The sequence below is a fragment of the Triticum dicoccoides genome, chromosome 4B, assembly GCF_002162155.2.
Source record: "Triticum dicoccoides isolate Atlit2015 ecotype Zavitan chromosome 4B, WEW_v2.0, whole genome shotgun sequence".
Classification (NCBI taxonomy): Eukaryota; Viridiplantae; Streptophyta; class Magnoliopsida; order Poales; family Poaceae; genus Triticum; species Triticum dicoccoides.
In genome coordinates, this window is record NC_041387.1 from 630,477,418 (window position 1) to 630,487,332 (window position 9,915).

At 52.0% G+C, this 9,915-nt stretch overlaps 1 pseudogene; it reads left to right on the forward strand.

Annotated features, from left to right (window-relative positions):
• Window positions 1–6,342: 6,342 nt before the first annotated feature.
• On the forward strand, window positions 6,343–9,438 carry LOC119292920 (annotated as a pseudogene).
• The last annotated feature ends 477 nt before the right edge of the window (window positions 9,439–9,915 follow it).

Consider the following 9,915-nt stretch of genomic DNA (forward strand, 5'->3'; position numbering starts at 1 on the left):
TAGCTGCGACCCCGTACTCGCCTAAGTTAAAAACACTCCGAGTGAAGAGCAATCCGCTCACTCGGGGGCTTAGCTGCGACCTCGCACTCGCCTAAGCAAAACACACTCTGAGTGAAGAGCAATCCTCTCACTCGGGGGCTTAGCTGTGATCCCGTACTCGCCTAAGTTAAGAACACTCAGAGTGAAGAGCAATCCTCTCACTCGGGGGCTTAGCTGCGACCCTGTACTCGCCTCAGTTAAAAACACTCCAAGATGCACTCTGAGATGTGGCACAAGTACAACGTCTGGATGCATTCTGAGCTGTGCCACAAGTACAATGTCTGGATGCACTCTAAGCTGCACCACAAGTACAATGTCGACTCCTTATGTAGAGCAAACCTCTCACTCGGAGAAACAATTGCAATCCCAGATTCACTCAAACCAAGATAATCCAAAGAATAGTGGAAACAAAGCAACTGCATTCAAATAAAATAACCAAGTTTAGATAAATCTAGCAAGGTTCAACATTGCAAGCGAAAGTACTCGAGCGTCAGGTTTGAAGGAGTTTTAACAATTACAAAATCACTCCGCATTCCGAGGCAAATAAGGTCATCAAGTTTTTCATTTGTCGGGAGGAGGGCTGGCTGGCTCGACAAACGAATCCAAGTCAATACCATCTGCAATGCGAGTGGCCGCATGGATGAAGGTCTCCATGAAGGACTGGAATTGATGGTTCTTGGTGTTGGATACTTGCAGAGCCTTCAACTTCTCTTCCTTGACATCCCTACAGTGAACACGGATGAGTTATAAAGCGACATCAGCACAACAACATGCAGCCGACTTCTTCCACACCTGCACTCGGTCAGGGATGCTGTTAAATTGAGTCATCAGTGACTCGAGGTCATTCTGAAGGACAACCTCTGGCCAGAGGTCCTTGTCAACCCGAGACATTGCAACTTTTAGTCGGGCAACATAATCCAAGACGCTAGCAAGTCGAGCTTCCAGTCGCAGAACATTCAATGGCTGCTTCATCTTTGATACGGGAGTTGATGCGATCTAGTCCAGTCTCGATCCGCCCGGTTTCCTCTTAAAAGTTCTAACAGAATTCTGCAAGCACGGAAATATTGTGAATCGACAACAACACGGCAAGAAAGTTTTTGCAATCAGTCGGAGAAAAGGGAATACCTTCAAGCATAAGGAACATCTTCTTGGCGAGACCACCCAGATAAGCTTCCAACTCGTCCCTCTTCTGGGTCAGAGATGCCTTTTCCTCCTTCAGTTGCATGGCTTCTTTCTTTGCCTCGTCAACGGCATTCTTCAGCTTGGCATTCTCATCCTCCAACTTCCTGACTGAAGCCAATTTCTGGTCGGCAAGTTTAGTCTTCTCACGAGCCGTCCTCTGTGCCGCAGCAAGATCAAGATCCTTCTGCTCCAGGGCCTGCTTAATTTTGTCTAAAGAAATAACATTCCTTAGACAAGCTTGGAGTTGACGATTTTCATTACGCACATCTTTCGAGTGGAATCACTCGGTTCAAAAGATAGAAAGGGAAAAGGACAAGGCATACAGTCAACGAGTCGTTACCTCCCATAATTGCTACTTCATGTTGAGCCTTCTTCAAGATCACCTTGGCTAGATCCAGATCGAGCTTGAGTTGGATTTTCTCCTGTTCCAAGACAACATGCTGAGTCCCAAGCTCACATGATTTCTGCAAAATAATAGCAAAACAAGCCAGTCGACGGTTACTTTCGAATGGAAAAGTGCATAAATGAATTACATAGCAAAATAGTTCTAAGACTGCTGCCGAATCAAACATCCAACAATAGTCTTGGGGACTACACCCAGTGGGTGCACATAGTGTGCCCCCACTAGTTACATTTACCACTTAGCATGGTCAGCCTAGCTTGAGTGGAAGGAGTAAAAAAAACTACAACAACATCTTTGGGTCTCAGACCACCGCCGACTACCTGTAGTCGACCGTGGTCTCGGGGACTGCACCCAGTGGGTGCATTTAGCGTGCCCCCACTGATTCAGTTATCACTCGACACGACATGTCTAGGTCGAGTGGAAGTGCAATAAGCAAACATTTCGAAAAGACCACCCTCTGAATCAAACATTCGACGGTGGTCTCGGGGACTACACCCAGTGGGTGCACTTAGCGTGCCCCCACTGGACCAAGATTTTCACCCGACATGACTTGGTCGACTCAAGTGAAAGAGCTACAACGTCAAAAGAAAACACCCACTAGATGAACAGATGCAAGTTGCAAAGTACAAGATTGATGTATGAACATCTTACGAATAATAAAGCAGAAGTTTGCAGAGAGCATGTCTGAACAAAACAAAGGCCAGGACAGAGAAACCAATCGGAAATTAACTTACAATTCCACTTACTTCGACATTAGCTTGAAGAGCAGAGCTGGCGTCATATGCGGCCTTGATGGTGTCAGACACCACCTTCAGTCGGTCCGTCATTAGACCCGCCTGAATCATGGCCTCCTTGGTTGCTCCTACTTGATCCTCTGGGATGGGATAAGCAGCAAACATGCGAGATGATGGAGCGGGTGACATGGCCAGTGGAGTAGAAGCCTGAACTTGTACAATGGGCTCTGAAGCCTAAGCAGTTGACGCCGAAGGCTGGTCAGTCGATAGAGGATTAGCAAAGGAGACTGAAGCCCGTATTGGATCATTGAGTGGCTGGACCATAGGCTCGGACGACAAGCGAGGCGTTCTGGACCCAGGCACCCTCCTGCTCAAAGTTCGACCTCTCCTCCCAGTATTCTTCAGAGGCACATCCTCATCATCATCATCACCAGGGAGTTGAATAATATTCGTTGGTGCTGCAAACACTCGACAGTGAAATTCGGTCGACCCAAAAATCCATTAACATAGCACAGGCGCAGTTATGAAACCATACCTGCCCGAGAGGTGGCTGCATCTGCAGTTTCCGCATCACCGCGCTCCTTGTCAATGTCCATGGATGTCGCAGACGCAGTATCAACATTGAAAGTTCCAAATTTCACTCGGTTTAACAAGCAAATGAGTTCATAATAACATAGAAAGATGCAACAAAGAAATGCTTACATTGAAGTCAAGGGCACAACCACCTTGATCTTTGGTAGGGCCTTCCAAGGCTTGGGCGGGGCAACTTTGGCTTGCCTGGCAGCCTTTTCTGTTGGCTCGGGAGTTAACGTTTGAGTGCACTTCAAAACTTTGGCACTCGATGCAGCAGCCTTGCCACACCCCCCCCCCTGCAGGGTCTTGCAGCTGTTTGGAATGACATTCTGAGCGGGGCGGTGAGTCGACTTCTTTGCTGCTATTGCTCGACTCTTTGCTCTCATCTTCACTGTCTTCGGCGTATTGGTTGTCACTGCCCTCACTGTCACTGTCAATCCCTTACTGGTACTGCTCTCTGTTGGGCATTGAGTGCAGCTTGGTGAAAATCTGCAAGATACAAGTTGTGTATATGAGTCAGATTCAAGAACAATCGCAAAACAAAGGGAAAACACTTGGATATTTGAGCCTGACCTCCCCTGGAGCATTATTGGCGTCGAATGGCAAAATCCTCCTGGACCCCCTGGGGTTGTCCTTGTTACCAGTAATGCTCCGGAGCCACTAGGCCACCATCTCCTTGTCAACCTCTTTCGGGTGGATTCGAGCGGTGTCCTCTCGGCCCGAATACATCCACATGGGTTGGTCATGGGCTTGCAGGGGCTAGATCCGTCGACTGAGGTACACCTCCAACAGATCCATCCCTGTCACTCCACCTTTAACCAATTCAACAACGGCCACAACTAGCATCTGCACTTCCTCTCTCTCCTCCGGAGCTACAACTAGTGAGCAAGGGGTGCAGAGTCTCTCCATAGTGAAAGGAGGGAGGCCAGTCGACTGACCAGGTGTCGGAACATCCTTGCAGTAAAACCAGGTAGACTGCCACCCTCTAACCGACTCGGGGAAGGTCACAGGAGGAAAGCAACTCCTACCCCTCATTCGGATCCCTAACCCCCACACATCTGGATCACGTGTGTTTTTTTGGTCGTCTGGGTTAGCTTTCTTCACCGTCTGAGAACGACAAGTGAGTATATGCTTGAAGAGACCCCAGTGCGGTTGGCATCCCAAGAAGACTCTGCACATGGAAATGAATGTAGCAAGGTAAATGATTGTGTTGGGAGGGAAGTAGTGAATATGGGCTTCGAAGAAGTTCAGGAATCCTCGAAAAAACGGGTGCGGAGGCAAAGAAAAACTGCGCTCGACATGGGTGATGAGGAGAACACACTCACCATCACACGACTGAGGCTCAAATTCGTCCCCAGGAAGCCTCCAGGACCCAGGAGTGATCAAGCCGTCGTGGGCGAGATTTTCCAAGTCCTCCTTGACAACCGTGGAATGGATCCAATCCCCCTGGATCCAACCAGGCGGCAAACCGGACCGCGACAATGAACCCCTCACCACCTTCTTTCCCTTCACCGCCAATGATGCCTTCTTCGCGCGCTCCAGGGCCGCCGTCTTCTCCTTCACCATTGCGGTGGAGCTTGGGAGGGCCGAGTAGAGGCGTGGGGAGTAGAGGGAAAGGAGGTGGAAAAGAAGAGAGAAAGAGGATCGAATGGGAGGCACTGTACCTTGCATCAGCCTCTATGCCTTTTTTTAGGCTGGTTCCGAGTGGCTGACCGGTGGGTCCAAGCGATCAAATCACATCCTGTTGCAGGCGCTGGCTCATGCCAACCATTAATGATATTCAATACTACAGAGTGAACGCCTGACCGTTGCCATCCTGGGGTGACTTTAAATCTTCTATACTCTGAGTGGTTCTCCATATGATCGAGTGACTATGCTATGGTCGAGTGGAATTGGGATATCCGAGTGGAGTCTTCTGTCAAGTGGATTGCACTTCAAGGTGTTTCTAGTCGGTACTTTCTGTTGGTCCTTGAATGTCTTTGATTATAGGGCAGTGTCCCTGGGTGAGGTGTCTAGGTCAGGCCTAAGACCCTACCCTAGGCACATGTCTTCATCACCGCCTCCATCGGATTCCCCGCTCGGGTCATCGGAGACGACGCCGACAGATCTGGTGAGGACGTTGTGGTCTTCCTCAAGCGGATCTACATCATCAACAGTACCCTCGAGTGCAGCAAGGGCGACGCCACTGTCCCAACCAAGGATCGGGTCCGCTACTGCAAGAAGAACTGCGACATTCTCCAAGTATGGCACGAGGACAACATCGTATGCAAGAGCATGGAGTTATCAACGCAAACTCTGGGAGGTCAGTTATCTTTGCGGGCTTATTAATGTTAGAAGGGATAGAGGGATTTGGTGGAATAGTTTGTTGTATTGCTTGAGCCTCGTAAGCATATATATAGGAGTACAATGATCAACTTGGAGTACAGGACAAGCCAGAACAAATCCTAGTCTATCTTGTCTTTCCTAATGATTAATATACTCAACATCCCCCCGCAGTCACAACTGTAGCGACGCAGATGATGAGACTGGAGAATAGTCTGAAGGCAAGCTGACGGATACCCCCTCATAGTCATCACGGTCGACGCGTCATGGAAGTCGTGGATGGAGTGGAAATCGATGAGGTTGCTCAAGCAAGGAAGTAGCCCTTTGTGCCGTTTGTCGAAATAGCCGAGAGCGTAGGGTGGTGTTTCCATGGTCGAGGTAGCCGTGCGAAGAATGTCATGGTTAATGTCGAGTTGGGGTAGCCGGTGTTGAGGAAGTCGCCATGGAGCCACAGGCGCAAGGAGGCGCCGAGTTAGCATGGGCACAGTGGTGTCGAAGTAGGGGTGCGCCAGGAAGAAGACATTGTTGATGACACATCGCATCGGGGTTGCCAAGTCCGGGGACACATCATAGACGAAGGCAGGCACAGGTGTTGCTAACATAGGGCATGTGTAGACGAACGAAGACGAAGTTGACGAAGCACTGCACCAGGCTTGCCAGGCCCGGGGACATGTCATGGATGAAGGCACACATCTATGTTGCCAGCATCGTACATGCTTATACGAGGGACCTGCATGAGCTGTACGCCATGTCGAGGAGTCGGAGGGCCAGCAGGGAAGAAGACACACCGACGGTTGCGGCACCAATCGGTGCGGGGCCGATGTCGTCATCGGTGGTCAAAGTAGACGAAGTGTTTGGGGTAGATGGCGGCGACGCTGGTGTTGGGCTGGTGCTGGATGAAGACGAAGGGGGGTGGACGGGTGACAATGGCGGCTACCGGGGTAGCAGCAGTAGCGGCGGCCTGACGGCGGCGGTGCTCGAGGTAGGCAAGGAGAATACAACAGCATGTCGAAGACCGGCATGGACAAAGTCGATGCGCGGGGACCGCGGTGGACTGCGGGCCACGGCGCCATGACCCAAAGGGGCGACATGGCGGCAGCAGGTAGGTCAAGGAAACGACGAGAAGACCTCGGGGCGGCGACGGGGACTGCATATCACAACACTATGGCCTAAACGGGCAACGCAGCGGCGACGCATGGGTTGGTGCAACCGCAGGGACGACCTCGGGGCAGTGGCGGGGACCGCGTATCGTGTCACTATGGCCCAAAGGGGAAACACGGTGGCAATGTGCTAGCCGATGCAGCCGCGAGGAGAACCATGGGGCTTGGCGTTGCGGTCCTACGGGGCGACGCAGTGGCAGCCCGTTGCCCGATTGGTGGAGGGGCACGCTGAACTCAGGGACAATCTTCACGGGACCTACGGAGGCATGAGCAACCGACATGCTAGGTTGGTCGCGAGGCATAGATGAGGTGAATCATGGTGGTGAGTAGGTGATCAAGCCGATCGCGTGCGAGGTCGGGGACGCCGCTCGATGGAGGCGGGGTGGCGGCGGAGTCCGAGATGAAGCTGGCGATGACGGACGGTGTGGGATGTCTTGCGACCAGCTGTCGAGCTGCCAAAGCAGCACCGGTGCCCGGGCAGTGAGGCCCGAGCGACCAACGTAGCAACGACGCCCGAGCTGAGACAGTCGACGAGCCTGACGTCACCAGGGACGAGGCCGGCGAGGTGTACCATAGGCCCGTCGTGCAGACGCAGCGGAAGCTAGTGGCGTGGATCGATGTACGATGACTATGATGGGCCGCCGCATGGCGCAAGGCCGCCGGGTCAGGGCGATGCAGGTGTCCCGCCGGAGAAGGTGGTGACGGCCGGCGTAGATCGACGAGTGGGCCGGCACGCGGACTACGGCTGTGTGGGGCCACATGTCGCGCGAGGCCGCCATGTTAGTGAAGAAGCCTGCCAGTCGCGCCGGTGTTGGAGTAGAGGCGCACGTTGTCATCGGTGGCAGCGGGCGACACAAAACAATCAAGCATAGATCAAAAAACCAAAAGGAAAACGCAGATTAAGATGACTGACAGGAGAGAGAAAACCTGGAGCAAGGGCTCATGAAAAAGACTCTCTAGGACAGCCGGTCAACACGACCGGCGGATGAACACTAGGTACGGGCGGCATGCCCCCGGTGGCGATCATGGAGGCCGACCGCCCCGGGGGCGGCGCGCGGGCGGAAGTGTTGGGTGGCGGCTAGGGTTTTGATCGGCTAGGCTGACATTAGAAGGGATTGAGGGATTTGGTAGAATAGTTCGTTGTATTGTTTGAGCCTCGTGGGCATATATATAGGAGTACAATGGTCATCTTGGAGTACAAGACAAGCCAGAATAAATCCTAGTCTATCTCGTCTTTCCTAATAATCAATATACTCAACAATTAGAACAGAGAGATACTGCATATTTCAGCGAAATTCTAATACACTGAAGATTTCTTGCAGAATATCCACCTCCTCCCAAGACTGGGCTTCTGATCGGCATTTCGGTCGGCTCTGTGTTTTTCTTGATCCTTCTCATCACCTTGATTTGGTTCCTTGTACGGCGGCACCAGCGAAAGCGGGATAAAATCCGCCAGCAATGGTTGGAAGAAGGCAACTTCCTCGACGACGATCAGGCCATGGAAGACGACTTCGAGAAGTTAACTGATTCCAAGAGATTCCTCCACAACGACTTGGCCGTCACCAGGACAACTTCTCTGGTGACAAGAAGCACGGACAAGGCGGCTTTGGATCGGTGTACAGAGGCTTTCTGAGTGAACTGATCCTTCATGTGGCCATCAAGAGAGTTTCCAACGGCTCCAAGCAGGGGAGGAAGGAGTATGCTTCGGAGGTGAGGGTCATAAGCTGGCTTCGGCACAAGAACCTAGTGCAGCTCATCGGCTGGTGCCACGGAGGCGGTGATATGCTCCTTGTCTATGAGCTCAAGCCTAATGGCAGCCTCGATAGGCATCTCTAAGGCGCCAACAATGTTGTGCTTCCATGATCGGTTAGGTAGGCCCATCCCATCAGACTACTATCACATTGCTTTTCTTTTACCCTTAGGCCGCAGATAAATAATCCCATGTGATATTTCTTGAACCTTAAGGCATGAGATTGTGCTGGGGTTAGGCTTGATGCTTCTCTACCTACACCAGGACTAGGAGCAGTGCGTCCTGCATAGGGACATCAAGCCAAGCAACATCATGTTGGATGCGTTGTTTAACGCCAAGCTCGCGACTTCGGGCTTGCCAAGCTCATTGAGCATGGCTGAGGGTCACTAACAACAGCTTCTGCTGGCACAATGGGATACATGGACCCAGAATGCATGACCACCAGCCAGACCAACGTCGAATCGGACGTCTACAACTTAGGCGGCGTCCTTCTTGAGATCGCATGCGGTAGGGGGGCTGTGGTGGTAGCTGAGCAGGAGCAGGACGCGATGCACTTGGCTCAGTGGGTGTGGAATTGGTATGGCAGGGAGAGAATTCTAGGCGCCGCTGATACACGATTGAGAGGAGAATTCAACGCCAGAGAGATGGAGTGCGTGATGCTCGTCAGGCTTTGGTGTGCTCAACTTGATTGCGACCAGAGGCCGTCGATTAGACAGACTGTCAATGTGCTGCGTTTTGAGGTGCCACTGCCGGTCCTCCCTGCAACGATGCCGATGGCAACTTAGAGCATCTCCCGCCGTTGGAGCCCCCAGGACAATCGCCGGACCAAAAATAGCACGTCCTGGGAGGCAAAACTCTTCCGCCGGATAAAACGCGAGTATATTTTTCCAGCCGTTGGTGCCCCCAAGACAATCGCTGGGCAAAAGGTGATTGGGTGGGCCAGAAAAAAGTACGCGTGGGGGAGGATTAGATGTTGCTTCTGCCGGCGCCCCCAAGAGCCCCCCAGCACACTGGGTTCGGCCTGGCTTCGCCGGTGCTAATTTGAGGTCTTGTGGGGTTTCGGGGGCACGTCTGGGCCATTTTTTGCCCATTTTATACATTGCCGGTGCAAAGAAAGTGGTCTTGGGGGTACTTGGGGGGGAGGGGGGGGGGAGATGCTCTTACATGTCGCCGTCGGTTGACACACACAGTTGTAGTTCTTCATTTGTATCCGCCGGCGGTACCAGTAGTGTGGACACAACTTGTTAAGCTGGACCGGAGCATCTTCTTTGCTAAAATAATAATTGGTTTTGCTAAAATTTGTCTCCTTCACTTCTCCAACTGTCGGATCCCGCAGCGCCACGATTCGTGTTTGTCCATGCGGAGAGCTTTGCAGCAATGAGTGCGCGACCCATAGTGTTTGGCTCGCAGCCCGTCCCTTTTTTTTCTTTGTCTTTGTAGTCCGGCCCGAACCATTTTCAACGCAGAAGCCCAGGCCTGCCTAGAATATATGAGATAGAAGGCACTATGTTTCTATCATCGACCTCTCCACGCTGTTTTTCTTCTCTGTGCTGGTTGAGACAACGGAGAGCCCGGTGCGGGAGATCGGCGACGGCGGCGTCTACTGGTGCAGGATGTAGGCGTCGGCGTTTCGAAGTAAGGAATCCGCCAGATCCATAGAGGTTCCTTGTTGTTTGTTCTTCTTCTCTCTTTTATTGTTGTTTGTAGAGATTTGTTTTACTAGCATTTCCATAGAGGTGGTAATTTCCAATT